Source organism: Haematobia irritans, chromosome 4, assembly GCF_050003625.1.
Source record: "Haematobia irritans isolate KBUSLIRL chromosome 4, ASM5000362v1, whole genome shotgun sequence".
Lineage (NCBI taxonomy): Eukaryota > Metazoa > Arthropoda > Insecta > Diptera > Muscidae > Haematobia > Haematobia irritans.
In genome coordinates this window covers 99256864-99280888 of record NC_134400.1, presented here as the reverse complement: position 1 = coordinate 99280888, position 24025 = coordinate 99256864, and positions in this window count along the sequence as shown.

Sequence of the window (24025 nt, the reverse complement as noted above, 5' to 3'; positions counted from 1 at the left end):
AGGACTTTAATTCGTGACCACCCCCAAAAAATTGAAAAATCCACCCAAAACCTAAAAAAATTGAAATTTTTATATGAAAAACTTCTTTTGCCCATATCTCCTTAAATATGCGTCCTAGAGCGAAAAGGACTTTAATTCATGACCACCCCCAAAAAATTGAAAAATCCACCCAAAATCTAAAAAAATTGAAATTTTTATATGAAAACCTTCTTTTGCCCATATCTCCTAAACTAAGCGTCCTAGAGCGAAAAGGACTTTAATTCATGACCACCCCCAAAAAATTTAAAAATCCACCCAAAACCTAAAGAAATTGAAATTTTTATATGAAAAACTTCTTTTGCCCATATCTCCTAAACTAAGCGTCCTAGAGCGAAAAGGACTTTAATTCATGACCACCCCAAAAAATTGAAAAATCCACCCAAAACCTAAAAAAATTGAAATTTTTATATGATAAACTTCTTTTGCCCATATATCCTAAACTAAGCGTCCTAGAGCGAAAAGGACTTTAATTCGTGACCACCCCCAAAAAATTGAAAAATCCACCCAAAAACTAAAAAAATTGAAATTTTTATATGAAAAACTTCTTTTGCCCATATCTCCTTAAATATGCGTCCTAGAGCGAAAAGGACTTTAATTCATGACCACCCCCAAAAAATTGAAAAATCCACCCAAAATCTAAAAAAATTGAAATTTTTATATGAAAAACTTCTTTTGCCCATATCTCCTAAACTAAGCGTCCTAGAGCGAAAAGGACTTTAATTCATGACCACCCCAAAAAATTAAAAATCCACCCAAAACCTAAAAAAATTGAAATTTTTATATGAAAAACTTCTTTTGCCCATATCTCCTAAACTAAGCGTCCTAGAGCGAAAAGGACTTTAATTCATGACCACCCCAAAAAATTGAAAAATCCACCCAAAACCTAAAAAAATTGAAATTTTTATATGAAAAACTTCTTTTGCCCATATCTCCTAAACTAAGCGTCCTAGAGCGAAAAGGACTTTAATTCGTGACCACCCCCAAAAAATTGAAAAATCCACCCAAAACCTAAAAAAATTTAAATTTTTATATGAAAACCTTCTTTTGCCCATATCTCCTAAACTAAGCGTCCTAGAGCGAAAAGGACTTTAATTCGTGACCACCCCCAAAAAATTGAAAAATCCACCCAAAACCTAAAAAAATTGAAATTTTTATATGAAAAACTTCTTTTGCCCATATCTCCTTAAATATGCGTCCTAGAGCGAAAAGGACTTTAATTCGTGACCACCCCCAAAAAATTGAAAAATCCACCCAAAACCTAAAAAAATTGAAATTTTTATATGAAAACCTTCTTTTGCCCATATCTCCTAAACTAAGCGTCCTAGAGCGAAAAGGACTTTAATTCATGACCACCCCCAAAAAATTTAAAAATCCACCCAAAACCTAAAGAAATTGAAATTTTTATATGAAAAACTTCTTTTGCCCATATCTCCTAAACTAAGCGTCCTAGAGCGAAAAGGACTTTAATTCATGACAACCCCCAAAAAATTGAAAAATCCACTCAAAACCTAAAAAAATTGAAATTTTTATATGAAAAACTTCTTTTGCCCATATATCCTAAACTAAGCGTCCTAGAGTGAAAAGGACTTTAATTCGTGACCACCCCCAAAAAATTGAAAAATCCACCCAAAACCTAAAAAAATTGAAATTTTTATATGAAAAACTTCTTTTGCCCATATCTCCTTAAATATGCGTCCTAGAGCGAAAAGGACTTTAATTCATGACCACCCCCAAAAAATTGAAAAATCCACCCAAAATCTAAAAAAATTGAAATTTTTATATGAAAAACTTCTTTAGCCCATATCTCCTAAACTAAGCGTCCTAGAGCGAAAAGGACTTTAATTCATGACCCCCCAAAAAATTGAAAAATCCACCCAAAACCTAAAAAAATTGAAATTTTTATATGATAAACTTCTTTTGCCCATATATCCTAAACTAAGCGTCCTAGAGCGAAAAGGACTTTAATTCGTGACCACCCCCAAAAAATTGAAAAATCCACCCAAAACCTAAAAAAAATTAAATTTTTATATGAAAAACTTCTTTTGCCCATATCTCCTTAAATATGCGTCCTAGAGCGAAAAGGACTTTAATTCGTGACCACCCCCAAAAAATTTAAAAATCCACCCAAAACCTAAAAAAATTGAAATTTTTATATGAAAAACTTCTTTTGCCCATATCTCCTTAAATATGCGTCCTAGAGCGAAAAGGACTTTAATTCGTGACCACCCCCAAAAAAATGAAAAATTCACCCAAAACATAAAAAAATTGAAATTTTTATATGAAAAACTTCTTTTGCCCATATCTCCTAAACTAAGCGTCCTAGAGCGAAAAGGACTTTAATTCGTGACCACCCCAAAAAATTGAAAAATCCACCCAAAACCTAAAAAAATTGAAATTTTTATATGAAAACCTTCTTTTGCCCATATCTCCTAAACTAAGCGTCCTAGAGCGAAAAGGACTTTAATTCGTGACCACCCCCAAAAAATTGAAAAATCCACCCAAAACCTAAAAAAATTGAAATTTTTATATGAAAAACTTCTTTTGCCCATATCTCCTTAAATATGCGTCCTAGAGCGAAAAGGACTTTAATTCGTGACCACCCCCAAAAAATTGAAAAATCCACCCAAAACCTAAAAAAATTGAAATTTTTATATGAAAACCTTCTTTTGCCCATATCTCCTAAACTAAGCGTCCTAGAGCGAAAAGGACTTTAATTCATGACCACCCCCAAAAAATTTAAAAATCCACCCAAAACCTAAAGAAATTGAAATTTTTATATGAAAAACTTCTTTTGCCCATATCTCCTAAACTAAGCGTCCTAGAGCGAAAAGGACTTTAATTCATGACAACCCCCAAAAAATTGAAAAATCCACTCAAAACCTAAAAAAATTGAAATTTTTATATGAAAAACTTCTTTTGCCCATATATCCTAAACTAAGCGTCCTAGAGTGAAAAGGACTTTAATTCGTGACCACCCCCAAAAAATTGAAAAATCCACCCAAAACCTAAAAAAATTGAAATTTTTATATGAAAAACTTCTTTTGCCCATATCTCCTTAAATATGCGTCCTAGAGCGAAAAGGACTTTAATTCATGACCACCCCCAAAAAATTGAAAAATCCACCCAAAATCTAAAAAAATTGAAATTTTTATATGAAAAACTTCTTTAGCCCATATCTCCTAAACTAAGCGTCCTAGAGCGAAAAGGACTTTAATTCATGACCCCCCAAAAAATTGAAAAATCCACCCAAAACCTAAAAAAATTGAAATTTTTATATGATAAACTTCTTTTGCCCATATATCCTAAACTAAGCGTCCTAGAGCGAAAAGGACTTTAATTCGTGACCACCCCCAAAAAATTGAAAAATCCACCCAAAACCTAAAAAAATTTAAATTTTTATATGAAAAACTTCTTTTGCCCATATCTCCTTAAATATGCGTCCTAGAGCGAAAAGGACTTTAATTCGTGACCACCCCCAAAAAATTTAAAAATCCACCCAAAACCTAAAAAAATTGAAATTTTTATATGAAAAACTTCTTTTGCCCATATCTCCTTAAATATGCGTCCTAGAGCGAAAAGGACTTTAATTCGTGACCACCCCCAAAAAAATGAAAAATTCACCCAAAACATAAAAAAATTTAAATTTTTATATGAAAAACTTCTTTTGCCCATATCTCCTAAACTAAGCGTCCTAGAGCGAAAAGGACTTTAATTCGTGACCACCCCAAAAAATTGAAAAATCCACCCAAAACCTAAACAAATTGAAATTTTTATATGAAAACCTTCTTTTTCCCATATCTCCTAAAATAAGCGTCCTAGAGCGAAAAGGACTTTAATTCGTGACCACCCCCAAAAAATTGAAAAATCCACCCAAAACCTAAAAAAATTGAAATTTTTATATGAAAAACTTCTTTTGCCCATATCTCCTTAAATATGCGTCCTAGAGCGAAAAGGACTTTAATTCGTGACCACCCCCAAAAAATTGAAAAATCCACCCAAAACCTAAAAAAATTGAAATTTTTATATGAAAAACTTCTTTTGCCCATATCTCCTTAAATATGCGTCCTAGAGCGAAAAGGACTTTAATTCGTGGCCAACCCCAAAAAATTGAAAAATCCACCCAAAACCTAAAAAAATTTAAATTTTTATATGAAAAACTTCTTTTGCCCATATCTCCTAAACTAAGCGTCCTAGAGCGAAAAGGACTTTAATTCGTGACCACCCTCAAAAAATTGAAAAATCCACCCAAAACCTAAAAAAATTTAAATTTTTATATGAAAAACTTCTTTTGCCCATATCTCCTTAAATATGCGTCCTAGAGCGAAAAGGACTTTAATTCGTGACCACCCCCAAAAAATTGAAAAATCCACCCAAAACCTAAAAAAATTGAAATTTTTATATGAAAAACTTCTTTTGCCCATATCTCCTTAAATATGCGTCCTAGAGCGAAAAGGACTTTAATTCGTGACCACCCCCAAAAAATTGAAAAATCCACCCAAAACCTAAAAAAATTGAAATTTTTATATGAAAAACTTCTTTTGTCCATATCTCCTTAAATATGCGTCCTAGAGCGAAAAGGACTTTAATTCGTGACCACCCCCAAAAAATTGAAAAATTCACCCAAAACCTAAAAAAATTGAAATTTTTATATGAAAAACTTCTTTTGCCCATATCTCCTAAACTAAGCGTCCTAGAGCAAAAAGGACTTTAATTCGTGACCACCCTCAAAAAATTGAAAAATCCACCCAAAACCTAAAAAAATTTAAATTTTTATATGAAAAACTTCTTTTGCCCATATCTCCTTAAATATGCGTCCTAGAGCGAAAAGGACTTTAATTCGTGACCACCCCCAAAAAATTGAAAAATCCATCCAAAACCTAAAAAATTGAAATTTTTATATGAAAAACTTCTTTTGCCCATATCTCCTTAAATATGCGTCCTAGAGCGAAAAGGACTTTAATTCGTGACCACCCCCAAAAAATTGATAAATCCACCCAAAACCTAAAAAAATTGAAATTTTTATATGAAAAACTTCTTTTGTCCATATCTCCTTAAATATGCGTCCTAGAGCGAAAAGGACTTTAATTCGTGACCACCCCCAAAAAATTGAAAAATCCACCCAAAACCTAAAAAAAATTGAAATTTTTATATGAAAAACTTCTTTTGCCCATATCTCCTAAACTAAGCGTCCTAGAGCGAAAAGGACTTTAATTCGTGACCACCCAAAAAAATTGAAAAATCCACCTAAAACCTAAAAAAATTGAAATTTTTATATGAAAACCGTCTTTTGCCCATATCTCCTTAAATATGCGTCCTAGAGCGAAAAGGACTTTAATTCGTGACCACCCTCAAAAAATTGAAAAATCCACCCAAAACCTAAAAAAAATTTAAATTTTTATATGAAAAACTTCTTTTGCCCATATCTCCTTAAATATGCGTCCTAGAGCGAAAAGGACTTTAATTCATGACCACCCCCAAAAAATTGAAAAATCCACCCAAAACTTAAAAAAATTTAAATTTTTATATGAAAAACTTCTTTTGCCCATATCTCCTTAAATATGCGTCCTAGAGCGAAAAGGACTTTAATTCGTGACCACCCCAAAAAATTGAAAAATCCACCCAAAACCTAAAACAATTGAAATTTTTATATGAAAACCTTCTTTTGCCCATATCTCCTAAACTAAGCGTCCTAGAGCGAAAAGGACTTTAACTCGTGACCACCCCCAAAAAATTGAAAAATCCACCCAAAACCTAAAAAAATTGAAATTTTTATATGAAAAACTTCTTTTGCCCATATCTCCTTAAATATGCGTCCTAGAGCGAAAAGGACTTTAATTCGTGACCACCCCCAAAAAATTGAAAAATCCACCCAAAACATAAACAAATTGAAATTTTTATATGATAAACTTCTTTTGGCCATATCTCCTAAACTAAGCGTCCTAGAGCGAAAAGGACTTTAATTCATGACCACCCCAAAAAATTGAAAAATCCACCCAAAACCTAAAAAAATTGAAATTTTTATATGAAAAACTTCTTTTGCCCATATCTCCTAAACTAAGCGTCCTAGAGCGAAAAGGACTTTAATTCATGACCACCCCAAAAAATTGAAAAATCCACCCAAAACCTAAAAAAATTTAAATTTTTGTATGAAAAACTTCTTTTGCCCATATCTCCTAAACTAAGCGTCCTAGAGCGAAAAGGACTTTAATTCGTGACCACCCCCAAAAAATTGAAAAATCAACCCAAAACCTAAAAAAATGGAAATTTTTATATGAAAAACTTCTTTTGCCCATATCTCCTAAACTAAGCGTCCTAGAGCGAAAAGGACTTTAATTCGTGACCACCCCCAAAAAATTGAAAAATCCACCCAAAACCTAAAAAAATTGAAATTTTTATATGAAAAACTTCTTTTGCCCATATCTCCTTAAATATGCGTCCTAGAGCGAAAAAGACTTTAATTCGTGACCACCCCCAAAAAATTGAAAAATCCACCCAAAACCTAAAAAAATTGAAATTTTTATATGAAAAACTTCTTTTGCCCATATCTCCTAAACTAAGCGTACTAGAGCGAAAAGGACTTTAATTCGTGACCACCCAAAAAAATTGAAAAATCCACCCAAAACCTCAAAAAATTGAAATTTTTATATGAAAACCGTCTTTTGCCCATATCTCCTTAAATATGCGTCCTAGAGCGAAAAGGACTTTAATTCGTGACCACCCTCAAAAAATTGAAAAATCCACCCAAAACCTAAAAAAAATTGAAATTTTTATATGAAAAACTTCTTTTGCCCATATCTCCTTAAATATGCGTCCTAGAGCGAAAAGGACTTTAATTCATGACCACCCCCAAAAAATTGAAAAATCCACCCAAAACCTAAAAAAATTTAAATTTTTATATGAAAAACTTCTTTTGCCCATATCTCCTTAAATATGCGTCCTAGAGCGAAAAGGACTTTAATTCGTGACCACCCCAAAAAATTGAAAAATCCACCCAAAACCTAAAACAATTGAAATTTTTATATGAAAACCTTCTTTTGCCCATATCTCCTAAACTAAGCGTCCTAGAGCGAAAAGGACTTTAATTCGTGACCACCCCCAAAAAATTGAAAAATCCACCCAAAACCTAAAAAAATTGAAATTTTTATATGAAAAACTTCTTTTGCCCATATCTCCTAAACTAAGCGTCCTAGAGCGAAAAGGACTTTAATTCGTGACCACCCTCAAAAAATTGAAAAATCCACCCAAAACCTAAAAAAATTTAAATTTTTATATGAAAAACATCTTTTGCCCATATCTCCTTAAATATGCGTCCTAGAGCGAAAAGGACTTTAATTCATGACCACCCCAAAAAATTGAAAAATTCACCCAAAACCTAAAAAAATTGAAATTTTTATATGAAAAACTTCTTTTGCCCATATCTCCTAAACTAAGCGTCCTAGAGCGAAAAGGACTTTAATTCATGACCACCCCAAAAAATTGAAAAATCCACCCAAAACCTAAAAAAATTGAAATTTTTATATGAAAAACTTCTTTTGCCCATATCTCCTTAAATATGCGTCCTAGAGCGAAAAGGACTTTAATTCGTGACCACCCCCAAAAAAATTGAAAAATCCACCCAAAACCTAAAAAAATTGAAATTTTTATATGAAAAACTTCTTTTGCCCATATCTCCTAAACTAAGCGTCCTAGAGCGGACTTTAATTCATGACCACCCCAAAAAATTGAAAAATCCACCCAAAACCTAAAAAAAATTAAATTTTTGTATGAAAAACTTCTTTTGCCCATATCTCCTAAACTAAGCGTCCTAGAGCGAAAAGGACTTTAATTCGTGACCACCCCCAAAAAATTGAAAAATCCACCCAAAACCTAAAAAAATTGAAATTTTTATATGAAAACCTTCTTTTGCCCATATCTCCTTAAATATGCGTCCTAGAGCGAAAAGGACTTTAATTCGTGACCACGCCAAAAAATTGAAAAATCCACCCAAAACCTAAAACAATTTAAATTTTTATATGAAAAACTTCTTTTGCCCATATCTCCTTAAATATGCGTCCTAGAGCGAAAAGGACTTTAATTCGTGACCACCCCCAAAAAATTGAAAAATCCACCCAAAACCTAAAAAAATTGAAATTTTTATATGAAAAACTTTTGCCCATATCTCCTAAACTAAGCGTCCTAGAGCGAAAAGGACTTTAATTCGTGACCACCCTCAAAAAATTGAAAAATCCACCCAAAACCTAAAAAAATTTAAATTTTTATATGAAAAACTTCTTTTGCCCATATCTCCTTAAATATGCGTCCTAGAGCGAAAAGGACTTTAATTCATGACCACTCCAAAAAATTGAAAAATTCACCCAAAACCTAAAAAAATTGAAATTTTTATATGAAAAACTTCTTTTGCCCATATCTCCTAAACTAAGCGTCCTAGAGCGAAAAGGACTTTAATTCATGACCACCCCAAAAAATTGAAAAATCCACCCAAAACCTAAAAAAATTGAAATTTTTATATGAAAAACTTCTTTCGCCCATATCTCCTTAAATATGCGTCCTAGAGTGAAAAGGACTTTAATTCGTGACCACCCCCAAAAAATTGAAAAATCCACCCAAAACATAAAAAAATTGAAATTTTTATATGATAAACTTCTTTTGCCCATATCTCCTAAACTAAGCGTCCTAGAGCGAAAAGGACTTTAATTCATGAATACCCCAAAAAATTGAAAAATCCACCCAAAACCTAAAAAAATTGAAATTTTTATATGAAAAACTTCTTTTGCCCATATCTCCTAAACTAAGCGTCCTAGAGCGAAAAGGACTTTAATTCATGACCACCCCAAAAAATTGAAAAATCCACCCAAAACCTAAAAAAATTTAAATTTTTGTATGAAAAACTTCTTTTGCCCATATCTCCTAAACTAAGCGTCCTAGAGCGAAAAGGACTTTAATTCGTGACCACCCCCAAAAAATTGAAAAATCCACCCAAAACCTAAAAAAATTTAAATTTTTATATGAAAAACTTCTTTTGCCCATATCTCCTAAACTAAGCGTCCTAGAGCGAAAAGGACTTTAATTCGTGACCACCCCCAAAAAATTGAAAAATCCACCCAAAACCTAAAAAAATTGAAATTTTTATATGAAAAACTTCTTTTGCCCATATCTCCTTAAATATGCGTCCTAGAGCGAAAAGGACTTTAATTCGTGACCACCCCCAAAAAATTGAAAAATCCACCCAAAACCTAAAAAAATTGAAATTTTTATATGAAAACCTTCTTTTGCCCATATCTCCTAAACTAAGCGTACTAGAGCGAAAAGGACTTTAATTCGTGACCACCCCAAAAAATTGAAAAATCCACCCAAAACCTAAAAAAATTGAAATTTTTATATGAAAAACTTCTTTTGCCCATATCTCTTTAAATATGCGTCCTAGAGCGAAAAGGACTTTAATTCGTGACCACCCCAAAAAATTGAAAAATCCACCCAAAACCTAAAACAATTGAAATTTTTATATGAAAACCTTCTTTTGCCCATATCTCCTAAACTAAGCGTCCTAGAGCGAAAAGGACTTTAATTCGTGACCACCCCCAAAAAATTGAAAAATCCACCCAAAATCTAAAAAAAATTGAAATTTTTATATGAAAAACTTCTTTTGCCCATATCTCCTTAAATATGCGTCCTAGAGCGAAAAGGACTTTAATTCGTGACCACCCCCAAAAAATTGAAAAATCCACCCAAAACCTAAAAAAATTGAAATTTTTATATGAAAAACTTCTTTTGCCCATATCTCCTAAACTAAGCGTCCTAGAGCGAAAAGGACTTTAATTCGTGACCACCCTCAAAAAGTTGAAAAATCCACCCAAAACCTAAAAAAATTTAAATTTTTATATGAAAAACATCTTTTGCCCATATCTCCTTAAATATGCGTCCTAGAGCGAAAAGGACTTTAATTCATGACCACCCCCAAAAAATTGAAAAATCCACCCAAAACCTAAAAAAATTGAAATTTTTATATGAAAAACTTCTTTTGCCCATATCTCCTAAACTAAGCGTCCTAGAGCGAAAAGGACTTTAATTCATGACCACCCCAAAAAATTGAAAAATCCACCCAAAACCTAAAAAAATTTAAATTTTTATATGAAAAACATCTTTTGCCCATATCTCCTTAAATATGCGTCCTAGAGCGAAAAGGACTTTAATTCGTGACCACCCCCAAAAAAATTGAAAAATCCACCCAAAACCTAAAAAAATTGAAATTTTTATATGAAAAACTTCTTTTGCCCATATCTCCTAAACTAAGCGTCCTAGAGCGAAAAGGACTTTAATTCATGACCACCCCAAAAAATTGAAAAATCCACCCAAAACCTAAAAAAATTTAAATTTTTGTATGAAAAACTTCTTTTGCCCATATCTCCTAAACTAAGCGTCCTAGAGCGAAAAGGACTTTAATTCGTGACCACCCCCAAAAAATTGAAAAATCCACCCAAAACCTAAAAAAATTGAAATTTTTATATGAAAAACTTCTTTTGCCCATATCTCCTAAACTAAGCGTCCTAGAGCGAAAATGACTTTAATTCGTGACCACCCCCAAAAAATTGCAAAATCCACCCAAAATTAAAAAAAATTGAAATTTTTATATGAAAAACTTCTTTTGCCCATATCTCCTTAAATATGCGTCCTAGAGCGAAAAGGACTTTAATTCGTGACCACCCCCAAAAAATTGAAAAATCCACCCAAAACCTAAAAAAATTGAAATTTTTATATGAAAACCTTCTTTTGCCCATATCTTCTAAACTAAGCGTCCTAGAGCGAAAAGGACTTTAATTCGTGACCACCCCAAAAAATTGAAAAATCCACCCAAAACCTAAAAAAATTGAAATTTTTATATGAAAACCTTCTTTTGCCCATATCTCCTTAAATATGCGTGCTAGAGCGAAAAGGACTTTAATTCGTGACCACCCTCAAAAAATTGAATAATCCACCCAAAACCCAAAAAAAATTGAAATTTTTATATGAAAACCTTCTTTTGCCCATATCTCCTTAAATATGCGTCCTAGAGCGAAAAGGACTTTAATTCATGACCACCCCAAAAAATTGAAAAATCCACCCAAAACCTAAAACAATTGAAATTTTTATATGAAAACCTTCTTTTGCCCATATCTCCTAAACTAAGCGTCCTAGAGCGAAAAGGACTTTAATTCGTGACCACCCCCAAAAAATTGAAAAATCCACCCAAAACCTAAAAAAATTGAAATTTTTATATGAAAAACTTCTTTTGCCCATATCTCCTTAAATATGCGTCCTAGAGCGAAAAGGTCTTTAATTCGTGACCACCCCCAAAAAATTGAAAAATCCACCCAAAACCTAAAAAAATTGAAATTTTTATATGAAAAACTTCTTTTGCCCATATCTCCTAAACTAAGCGTCCTAGAGCGAAAAGGACTTTAATTCGTGACCACCCTCAAAAAATTGAAAAATCCACCCAAAACCTAAAAAAATTTAAATTTTTATATGAAAAACTTCTTTTGCCCATATCTCCTTAAATATGCGTCCTAGAGCGAAAAGGACTTTAATTCATGACCACCCCAAAAAATTGAAAAATTCACCCAAAACCTAAAAAAATTGAAATTTTTATATGAAAAACTTCTTTTGCCCATATCTCCTAAACTAAGCGTCCTAGAGCGAAAAGGACTTTAATTCATGACCACCCCAAAAAATTGAAAAATCCACCCAAAACCTAAAAAAATTGAAATTTTTATATGAAAAACTTCTTTTGTTCATATCTCCTTAAATATGCGTCCTAGAGCGAAAAGGACTTTAATTCGTGACCACCCCCAAAAAATTGAAAAATCCACCCAAAACATAAAAAAATTGAAATTTTTATATGATAAACTTCTTTTGCCCATATCTTCTAAACTAAGCGTCCTAGAGCGAAAAGGACTTTAATTCATGACCACCCCAAAAAATTGAAAAATCCACCCAAAACCTAAAAAAATTGAAATTTTTATATGAAAAACTTCTTTTGCCCATATCTCCTAAACTAAGCGTCCTAGAGCGAAAAGGACTTTAATTCATGACCACCCCAAAAAATTGAAAAATCCACCCAAAACCTAAAAAAATTGAAATTTTTGTATGAAAAACTTCTTTTTCCCATATCTCCTAAACTAAGCGTCCTAGAGCGAAAAGGACTTTAATTCGTGACCACCCCCAAAAAATTGAAAAATCCACCCAAAACCTAAAAAAATTGAAATTTTTATATGAAAAACTTCTTTTGGCCATATCTCCTAAACTAAGCGTCCTAGAGCGAAAAGGACTTTAATTCGTGACCACCCCCAAAAAATTGAAAAATCCACCCAAAACCTAAAAAAATTTAAATTTTTATATGAAAAACTTCTTTTGCCCATATCTCCTTAAATATGCGTCCTAGAGCGAAAAGGACTTTAATTCGTGACCACCCCCAAAAAATTGAAAAATCCACCCAAAACCTAAAAAAATTGAAATTTTTATATGAAAACCTTCTTTTGCCCATATCTCCTAAACTAAGCGTCCTAGAGCGAAAAGGACTTTAATTCGTGACCACCCCAAAAAATTGAAAAATCCACCCAAAACCTAAAAAAATTGAAATTTTTATATGAAAAACTTCTTTTGCCCATATCTCCTTAAATATGCGTCCTAGAGCGAAAAGGACTTTAATTCGTGACCACCCTCAAAAAATTGAAAAATCCACCCAAAACCTAAAAAAAATTTAAATTTTTATATGAAAAACTTCTTTTGCCCATATCTCCTTAAATATGCGTCCTAGAGCGAAAAGGACTTTAATTCATGATCACCCCCAAAAAATTGAAAAATCCACCCAAAACCTAAAAAAATGGAAATTTTTATATGAAAAACTTCTTTCGCCCATATCTCCTAAACTAAGCGTCCTAGAGCGAAAAGGACTTTAATTCGTGACCACCCTCAAAAAATTGAAAAATCCACCCAAAACCTAAAAAAATTTAAATTTTTATATGAAAAACTTCTTTTGCCCATATCTCCTTAAATATGCGTCCTAGAGCGAAAAGGACTTTAATTCATGACCACCCCAAAAAATTGAAAAATGCACCCAAAACCTAAAAAAATTGAAATTTTTATATGAAAAACTTCTTTTGCCCATATCTCCTAAACTAAGCGTCCTAGAGCGAAAAGGACTTTAATTCATGACCACCCCAAAAAATTGAAAAATCCACCCAAAACCTAAAAAAATTGAAATTTTTATATGAAAAACTTCTTTTGCCCATATCTCTTAAACTAAACGTCCTAGAGCGAAAAGGACTTTAATTCGTGACCACCCCCAAAAAATTGAAAAATCCACCCAAAACCTAAAAAAATTGAAATTTTTATATGAAAAACTTCTTTTGCCCATATCTCCTTAAATATGCGTCCTAGAGCGAAAAGGACTTTAATTCGTGACCACCCCCAAAAAATTGAAAAATCCACCCAAAACCTAAAAAAATTGAAATTTTTATATGAAAACCTTCTTTTGCCCATATCTCCTAAACTAAGCGTCCTAGAGCGAAAAGGACTTTAATTCGTGACCACCCCAAAAAATTGAAAAATCCACCCAAAACCTAAAAAAATTGAAATTTTTATATGAAAACCTTCTTTTGCCCATATCTCCTTAAATATGCGTCCCAGAGCGAAAAGGACTTTAATTCTTGACCACCCCCAAAAAATTGAAAAATCCACCCAAAACCTAAAAAAAATTTAAATTTTTATATGAAAAACTTCTTTTGCCCATATCTCCTTAAATATGCGTCCTAGAGCGAAAAGGACTTTAATTCGTGACCACCCCAAAAAATTGAAAAATCCACCCAAAACCTAAAACAATTGAAATTTTTATATGAAAACCTTCTTTTGCCCATATCTCCTAAACTAAGCGTCCTAGAGCGAAAAGGACTTTAATTCGTGACCACCCCCAAAAAATTGAAAAATCCACCCAAAACCTAAAACAAATTGAAATTTTTATATGAAAAACATCTTTTGCCCATATCTCCTTAAATATGCGTCCTAGAGCGAAAAGGACTTTAATTCGTGACCACCCCCAAAAAATTTAAAAATCCACCCAAAACCTAAAAAAATTGAAATTTTTATATGAAAAACTTCTTTTTCCCATATCTCCTAAACTAAGCGTCCTAGAGCGAAAAGGACTTTAATTCGTGACCACCCTCAAAAAATTGAAAAATCCACCCAAAACCTAAAAAAATTTAAATTTTTATATGAAAAACTTCTTTTGCCCATATCTCCTTAAATATGCGTCCTAGAGCGAAAAGGACTTTAATTCATGACTACCCCAAAAAATTGAAAAATTCACCCAAAACCTAAAAAAATTGAAATTTTTATATGAAAAACTTCTTTTGCCCATATCTCCTAAACTAAGCGTCCTAGAGCGAAAAGGACTTTAATTCATGACCACCCCAAAAAATTGAAAAATCCACCCAAAACCTACAAAAATTGAAATTTTTTATGAAAAACTTCTTTTGCCCATATCTCCTTAAATATGCGTCATAGAGCGAAAAGGACTTTAATTCATGACCACCCCCAAAAAATTGAAAAATCCACCCAAAACATAAAAAAATTGAAATTTTTATATGATAAACTTCTTTTGCCCATATCTCCTAAACTAAGCGTCCTAGAGCGAAAAGGACTTTAATTCATGACCACCCCAAAAAATTGAAAAATCCACCCAAAACCTAAAAAAATTGAAATTTTTATATGAAAAACTTCTTTTGCCCATATCTCCTAAACTAAGCGTCCTAGAGCGAAAAGGACTTTAATTCGTGACCACCCCAAAAATTGAAAAATCCACCCAAAACCTAAAAAAATTTAAATTTTTGTATGAAAAACTTCTTTTGCCCATATCTCCTAAACTAAGCGTCCTAGAGCGAAAAGGACTTTAATTCGTGACCACCCCCAAAAAATTGAAAAATCCACCCAAAACCTAAAAAAATTGAAATTTTTATATGAAAAACTTCTTTTGCCCATATCTCCTAAACTAAGCGTCCTAGAGCGAAAAGGACTTTAATTCGTGACCACCCCCAAAAAATTGAAAAATCCACCCAAAACCTAAAAAAATTGAAATTTTTATATGAAAAACTTCTTTTGCCCATATCTCCTTAAATATGCGTCCTAGAGCGAAAAGGACTTTAATTCGTGACCACCCCCAAAAAATTGAAAAATCCACCCAAAACCTAAAAAAATTGAAATTTTTATATGAAAACCTTCTTTTGCCCATATCTCCTAAACTAAGCGTCCTAGAGCGAAAAGGACTTTAATTCGTGACCACCCCAAAAAATTGAAAAATCCACCCAAAACCTAAAAAAATTGAAATTTTTATATGAAAAACTTCTTTTGCCCATATCTCCTTAAATATGCGTCCTAGAGCGAAAAGGACTTTAATTCGTGACCACCCTCAAAAAATTGAAAAATCCACCCAAAACCTAAAAAAAATTAAATTTTTATATGAAAAACTTATTTTGCCCATATCTCCTTAAATATGCGTCCTAGAGCGAAAAGGACTTTAATTCATGACCACCCCCAAAAAATTGAAAAATCCACCCAAAACCTAAAAAAATTGAAATTTTTATATGAAAAACTTCTTTTGCCCATATCTCCTTAAATATGCGTCCTAGAGCGAAAAGGACTTTAATTCGTGACCACCCCAAAAAATTGAAAAATCCTCCCAAAACCTAAAAAAATTGAAATTTTTATATGAAAACCTTCTTTTGCCCATATCTCCTTAAATATGCGTCCTAGAGCGAAAAGGACTTTAATTCGTGACCACCCCAAAAAATTGAAAAATCCACCCAAAACCTAAAACAATTGAAATTTTTATATGAAAACCTTATTTTGCCCATATCTCCTAAACTAAGCGTCCTAGAGCGAAAAGGACTTTAATTCGTGACCACTCCCAAAAAATTGAAAAATCCACCCAAAACCTAAAAAAATTGAAATTTTTATATGAACAACTTCTTTTGCCCATATCTCCTTAAATATGCGTCCTAGAGCGAAAAGGACTTTAATTCGTGACCACCCCCAAAAAATTGAAAAATCCACCCAAAACCTAAAAAAATTGAAATTTTTATATGAAAAACTTCTTTTGCCCATATCTCCTAAACTAAGCGTCCTAGAGCGAAAAGGACTTTAATTCGTGACCACCCTCAAAAAATTGAAAAATCCACCCAAAACCTAAAAAAATTTAAATTTTTATATGAAAAACTTCTTTTGCCCATATCTCCTTAAATATGCGTCCTAGAGCGAAAAGGACTTTAATCCGTGACCACCCCCAAAAAATTGAAAAATCCACCCAAAACCTAAAAAAATTGAAATTTTTATATGAAAAACTTCTTTTGCCCATATCTCCTTAAATATGCGTCCTAGAGCGAAAAGGACTTTAATTCGTGACCACCCCCAAAAAATTGAAAAATCCACCCAAAACCTAAAAAAATTGAAATTTTTATATGAAAAACTTCTTTTGTCCATATCTCCTTAAATATGCGTCCTAGAGCGAAAAGGACTTTAATTCGTGACCACCCCAAAAAATTGAAAAATCCACCCAAAACCTAAAAAAATTGAAATTTTTATATGAAAAACTTCTTTTGCCCATATCTCCTAAACTAAGCGTCCTAGAGCGAAAAGGACTTTAATTCATGACCACCCCAAAAAATTAAAAATCCACCCAAAACCTAAAAAAATTGAAATTTTTATATGAAAAACTTCTTTTGCCCATATCTCCTTAAATATGCGTCCTAGAGCGAAAAGGACTTTAATTCATGACCACCCCAAAAAATTGAAAAATCCACCCAAAACCTAAAAAAATTGAAATTTTTATATGAAAAACTTCTTTTGCCCATATCTCCTAAACTAAGCGTCCTAGAGCGAAAAGGACTTTAATTCGTGACCACCCCCAAAAAATTGAAAAATCCACCCAAAACCTAAAAAAATTGAAATTTTTATATGAAAACCTTCTTTTGCCCATATCTCCTAAACTAAGCGTCCTAGAGCGAAAAGGACTTTAATTCGTGACCACCCCCAAAAAATTGAAAAATCCACCCAAAACCTAAAAAAATTGAAATATTTATATGAAAAACTTCTTTTGCCCATATCTCCTTAAATATGCGTCCTAGAGCGAAAAGGACTTTAATTCGTGACCACCCCCAAAAAATTGAAAAATCCACCCAAAACCTAAAAAAATTGAAATTTTTATATGAAAACCTTCTTTTGCCCATATCTCCTAAACTAAGCGTCCTAGAGCGAAAAGGACTTTAATTCATGACCACCCCCAAAAAATTTAAAAATCCACCCAAAACCTAAAGAAATTGAAATTTTTATATGAAAAACTTCTTTTGCCCATATCTCCTAAACTAAGCGTCCTAGAGCGAAAAGGACTTTAATTCATGACCACCCCAAAAAATTGAAAAATCCACCCAAAACCTAAAAAAATTGAAATTTTTATATGATAAACTTCTTTTGCCCATATATCCTAAACTAAGCGTCCTAGAGCGAAAAGGACTTTAATTCGTGACCACCCCCAAAAAATTGAAAAATCCACCCAAAAACTAAAAAAATTGAAATTTTTATATGAAAAACTTCTTTTGCCCATATCTCCTTAAATATGCGTCCTAGAGCGAAAAGGACTTTAATTCATGACCACCCCCAAAAAATTGAAAAATCCACCCAAAATCTAAAAAAATTGAAATTTTTATATGAAAAACTTCTTTTGCCCATATCTCCTAAACTAAGCGTCCTAGAGCGAAAAGGACTTTAATTCATGACCACCCCAAAAAATTAAAAATCCACCCAAAACCTAAAAAAATTGAAATTTTTATATGAAAAACTTCTTTTGCCCATATCTCCTAAACTAAGCGTCCTAGAGCGAAAAGGACTTTAATTCATGACCACCCCAAAAAATTGAAAAATCCACCCAAAACCTAAAAAAATTGAAATTTTTATATGAAAAACTTCTTTTGCCCATATCTCCTAAACTAAGCGTCCTAGAGCGAAAAGGACTTTAATTCGTGACCACCCCCAAAAAATTGAAAAATCCACCCAAAACCTAAAAAAATTTAAATTTTTATATGAAAACCTTCTTTTGCCCATATCTCCTAAACTAAGCGTCCTAGAGTGAAAAGGACTTTAATTCGTGACCACCCCCAAAAAATTGAAAAATCCACCCAAAACCTAAAAAAATTGAAATTTTTATATGAAAAACTTCTTTTGCCCATATCTCCTTAAATATGCGTCCTAGAGCGAAAAGGACTTTAATTCATGACCACCCCCAAAAAATTGAAAAATCCACCCAAAATCTAAAAAAATTGAAATTTTTATATGAAAAACTTCTTTAGCCCATATCTCCTAAACTAAGCGTCCTAGAGCGAAAAGGACTTTAATTCATGACCCCCCAAAAAATTGAAAAATCCACCCAAAACCTAAAAAAATTGAAATTTTTATATGATAAACTTCTTTTGCCCATATATCCTAAACTAAGCGTCCTAGAGCGAAAAGGACTTTAATTCGTGACCACCCCCAAAAAATTGAAAAATCCACCCAAAACCTAAAAAAAATTAAATTTTTATATGAAAAACTTCTTTTGCCCATATCTCCTTAAATATGCGTCCTAGAGCGAAAAGGACTTTAATTCGTGACCACCCCCAAAAAATTTAAAAATCCACCCAAAACCTAAAAAAATTGAAATTTTTATATGAAAAACTTCTTTTGCCCATATCTCCTTAAATATGCGTCCTAGAGCGAAAAGGACTTTAATTCGTGACCACCCCCAAAAAAATGAAAAATTCACCCAAAACATAAAAAAATTGAAATTTTTATATGAAAAACTTCTTTTGCCCATATCTCCTAAACTAAGCGTCCTAGAGCGAAAAGGACTTTAATTCGTGACCACCCCAAAAAATTTAAAAATCCACCCAAAACCTAAAAAAATTGAAATTTTTATATGAAAACCTTCTTTTGCCCATATCTCCTAAACTAAGCGTCCTAGAGCGAAAAGGACTTTAATTCGTGACCACCCCCAAAAAATTGAAAAATCCACCCAAAACCTAAAAAAATTGAAATTTTTATATGAAAAACTTCTTTTGCCCATATCTCCTTAAATATGCGTCCTAGAGCGAAAAGGACTTTAATTCGTGACCACCCCCAAAAAATTGAAAAATCCACCCAAAACCTAAAAAAATTGAAATTTTTATATGAAAACCTTCTTTTGCCCATATCTCCTAAACTAAGCGTCCTAGAGCGAAAAGGACTTTAATTCATGACCACCCCCAAAAAATTTAAAAATCCACCCAAAACCTAAAGAAATTGAAATTTTTATATGAAAAACTTCTTTTGCCCATATCTCCTAAACTAAGCGTCCTAGAGCGAAAAGGACTTTAATTCATGACAACCCCCAAAAAATTGAAAAATCCACTCAAAACCTAAAAAAATTGAAATTTTTATATGAAAAACTTCTTTTGCCCATATATCCTAAACTAAGCGTCCTAGAGTGAAAAGGACTTTAATTCGTGACCACCCCCAAAAAATTGAAAAATCCACCCAAAACCTAAAAAAATTGAAATTTTTATATGAAAAACTTCTTTTGCCCATATCTCCTTAAATATGCGTCCTAGAGCGAAAAGGACTTTAATTCATGACCACCCCCAAAAAATTGAAAAATCCACCCAAAATCTAAAAAAATTGAAATTTTTATATGAAAAACTTCTTTAGCCCATATCTCCTAAACTAAGCGTCCTAGAGCGAAAAGGACTTTAATTCATGACCCCCCAAAAAATTGAAAAATCCACCCAAAACCTAAAAAAATTGAAATTTTTATATGATAAACTTCTTTTGCCCATATATCCTAAACTAAGCGTCCTAGAGCGAAAAGGACTTTAATTCGTGACCACCCCCAAAAAATTGAAAAATCCACCCAAAACCTAAAAAAATTTAAATTTTTATATGAAAAACTTCTTTTGCCCATATCTCCTTAAATATGCGTCCTAGAGCGAAAAGGACTTTAATTCGTGACCACCCCCAAAAAATTTAAAAATCCACCCAAAACCTAAAAAAATTGAAATTTTTATATGAAAAACTTCTTTTGCCCATATCTCCTTAAATATGCGTCCTAGAGCGAAAAGGACTTTAATTCGTGACCACCCCCAAAAAAATGAAAAATTCACCCAAAACATAAAAAAATTGAAATTTTTATATGAAAAACTTCTTTTGCCCATATCTCCTAAACTAAGCGTCCTAGAGCGAAAAGGACTTTAATTCGTGACCACCCCAAAAAATTGAAAAATCCACCCAAAACCTAAAAAAATTGAAATTTTTATATGAAAAACTTCTTTTGCCCATATCTCCTTAAATATGCGTCCTAGAGCGAAAAGGACTTTAATTCGTGACCACCCCCAAAAAATTGAAAAATCCACCCAAAACCTAAAAAAATTGAAATTTTTATATGAAAAACTTCTTTTGCCCATATCTCCTTAAATATGCGTCCTAGAGCGAAAAGGACTTTAATTCGTGACCACCCCCAAAAAATTGAAAAATCCACCCAAAACCTAAAAAAATTGAAATTTTTATATGAAAAACTTCTTTTGCCCATATCTCCTTAAATATGCGTCCTAGAGCGAAAAGGACTTTAATTCGTGACCAACCCCAAAAAATTGAAAAATCCACCCAAAACCTAAAAAAATTGAAATTTTTATATGAAAAACTTCTTTTGCCCATATCTCCTAAACTAAGCGTCCTAGAGCGAAAAGGACTTTAATTCGTGACCACCCTCAAAAAATTGAAAAATCCACCCAAAACCTAAAAAAATTTAAATTTTTATATGAAAAACTTCTTTTGCCCATATCTCCTTAAATATGCGTCCTAGAGCGAAAAGGACTTTAATTCGTGACCACCCCCAAAAAATTGAAAAATCCACCCAAAACCTAAAAAAATTGAAATTTTTATATGAAAAACTTCTTTTGCCCATATCTCCTTAAATATGCGTCCTAGAGCGAAAAGGACTTTAATTCGTGACCACCCCCAAAAAATTGAAAAATCCACCCAAAACCTAAAAAAATTGAAATTTTTATATGAAAAACTTCTTTTGTCCATATCTCCTTAAATATGCGTCCTAGAGCGAAAAGGACTTTAATTCGTGACCACCCCCAAAAAATTGAAAAATTCACCCAAAACCTAAAAAAATTGAAATTTTTATATGAAAAACTTCATTTGCCCATATCTCCTAAACTAAGCGTCCTAGAGCGAAAAGGACTTTAATTCGTGACCACCCTCAAAAAATTGAAAAATCCACCCAAAACCTAAAAAAATTTAAATTTTTATATGAAAAACTTCTTTTGCCCATATCTCCTTAAATATGCGTCCTAGAGCGAAAAGGACTTTAATTCGTGACCACCCCCAAAAAATTGAAAAATCCATCCAAAACCTAAAAAATTGAAATTTTTATATGAAAAACTTCTTTTGCCCATATCTCCTTAAATATGCGTCCTAGAGCGAAAAGGACTTTAATTCGTGACCACCCCCAAAAAATTGATAAATCCACCCAAAACCTAAAAAAATTGAAATTTTTATATGAAAAACTTCTTTTGTCCATATCTCCTTAAATATGCGTCCTAGAGCGAAAAGGACTTTAATTCGTGACCACCCCCAAAAAATTGAAAAATCCACCCAAAACCTAAAAAAAATTGAAATTTTTATATGAAAAACTTCTTTTGCCCATATCTCCTAAACTAAGCGTCCTAGAGCGAAAAGGACTTTAATTCATGACCCCCCAAAAAATTGAAAAATCCACCCAAAATCTAAAAAAATTGAAATTTTTATATGAAAAACTTCTTTTGCCCATATCTCCTAAACTAAGCGTCCTAGAGCGAAAAGGACTTTAATTCGTGACCACCCCCAAAAAATTGAAAAATCCACCCAAAACCTAAAAAAATTTAAATTTTTATATGAAAAACTTCTTTTGCCCATATCTCCTTAAATATGCGTTCTAGAGCGAAAAGGACTTTAATTCGTGACCACCCCCAAAAAATTGAAAAATCCACCCAAAACCTAAAAAAATTTAAATTTTTATATGAAAAACTTCTTTTGCCCATATCTCCTTAAATATGCGTCCTAGAGCGAAAAGGACTTTAATTCGTGACCACCCCCAAAAAATTGAAAAATCCACCCAAAACCTAAAAAAATTGAAATTTTTATATGAAAAACTTCTTTTGTCCATATCTCCTTAAATATGCGTCCTAGAGCGAAAAGGACTTTAATTCGTGACCACCCCCAAAAAATTGAAAAATTCACCCAAAACCTAAAAAAATTGAAATTTTTATATGAAAAACTTCTTTTGCCCATATCTCCTAAACTAAGCGTCCTAGAGCGAAAAGGACTTTAATTCGTGACCACCCTCAAAAAATTGAAAAATCCACCCAAAACCTAAAAAAATTTAAATTTTTATATGAAAAACTTCTTTTGCCCATATCTCCTTAAATATGCGTCCTAGAGCGAAAAGGACTTTAATTCGTGACCACCCCCAAAAAATTGAAAAATCCATCCAAAACCTAAAAAATTGAAATTTTTATATGAAAAACTTCTTTTGCCCATATCTCCTTAAATATGCGTCCTAGAGCGAAAAGGACTTTAATTCGTGACCACCCCCAAAAAATTGATAAATCCACCCAAAACCTAAAAAAATTGAAATTTTTATATGAAAAACTTCTTTTGTCCATATCTCCTTAAATATGCGTCCTAGAGCGAAAAGGACTTTAATTCGTGACCACCCCCAAAAAATTGAAAAATCCACCCAAAACCTAAAAAAAATTGAAATTTTTATATGAAAAACTTCTTTTGCCCATATCTCCTAAACTAAGCGTCCTAGAGCGAAAAGGACTTTAATTCATGACCCCCCAAAAAATTGAAAAATCCACCCAAAATCTAAAAAAATTGAAATTTTTATATGAAAAACTTCTTTTGCCCATATCTCCTAAACTAAGCGTCCTAGAGCGAAAAGGACTTTAATTCATGACCACCCCAAAAAATTGAAAAATCCACCCAAAACCTAAAAAAATTGAAATTTTTATATGGTAAACTTCTTTTGCCCATATATCCTAAACTAAGCGTCCTAGAGCGAAAACGACTTTAATTCGTGACCACCCCCAAAAAATTGAAAAATCCACCCAAAACCTAAAAAAATTGAAATTTTTATATGAAAAACTTCTTTTGCCCATATCTCCTTAAATATGCGTCCTAGAGCGAAAAGGACTTTAATTCATGACCACCCCCAAAAAATTGAAAAATCCACCCAAAATCTAAAAAAATTGAAATTTTTATATGAAAAACTTCTTTTGCCCATATCTCCTAAACTAAGCGTCCTAGAGCGAAAAGGACTTTAATTCATGACCACCCCCAAAAAATTGAAAAATTCACCCAAAACATAAAAAAATTGAAATTTTTATGTGATAAACTTCTTTTGCCCATATCTCCTAAACTAAGCGTCCTAGAGCGAAAAGGTCTTTAATTCGTGACCACCCCCAAAAAATTTAAAATTCCACCCAAAACCTAAAAAAATTGAAATTTTTATATGAAAAACTTCTTTTGCCCATATCTCCTTAAATATGCGTCCTAGAGCGAAAAGGACTTTAATTCGTGACCACCCCCAAAAAATTGAAAAATTCACCCAAAACATAAAAAAATTAAAATTTTTATATGATAAACTTCTTTTGCCCATATCTCCTAAACTAAGCGTCCTAGAGCGAAAAGGACTTTAATTCATGACCACCCCCAAAAAATTGAAAAATCCACCCAAAACCTAAAAAAATTGAAATTTTTATATGAAAAACTTCTTTTGCCCATATCTCCTTAAATATGCGTCCTAGAGCGAAAAGAACTTTAATTCGTGACCACCCCAAAAAATTGAAAAATCTACCCAAAACCTAAAAAAATTGAAATTTTTATATGAAAACCTTCTTTTGCC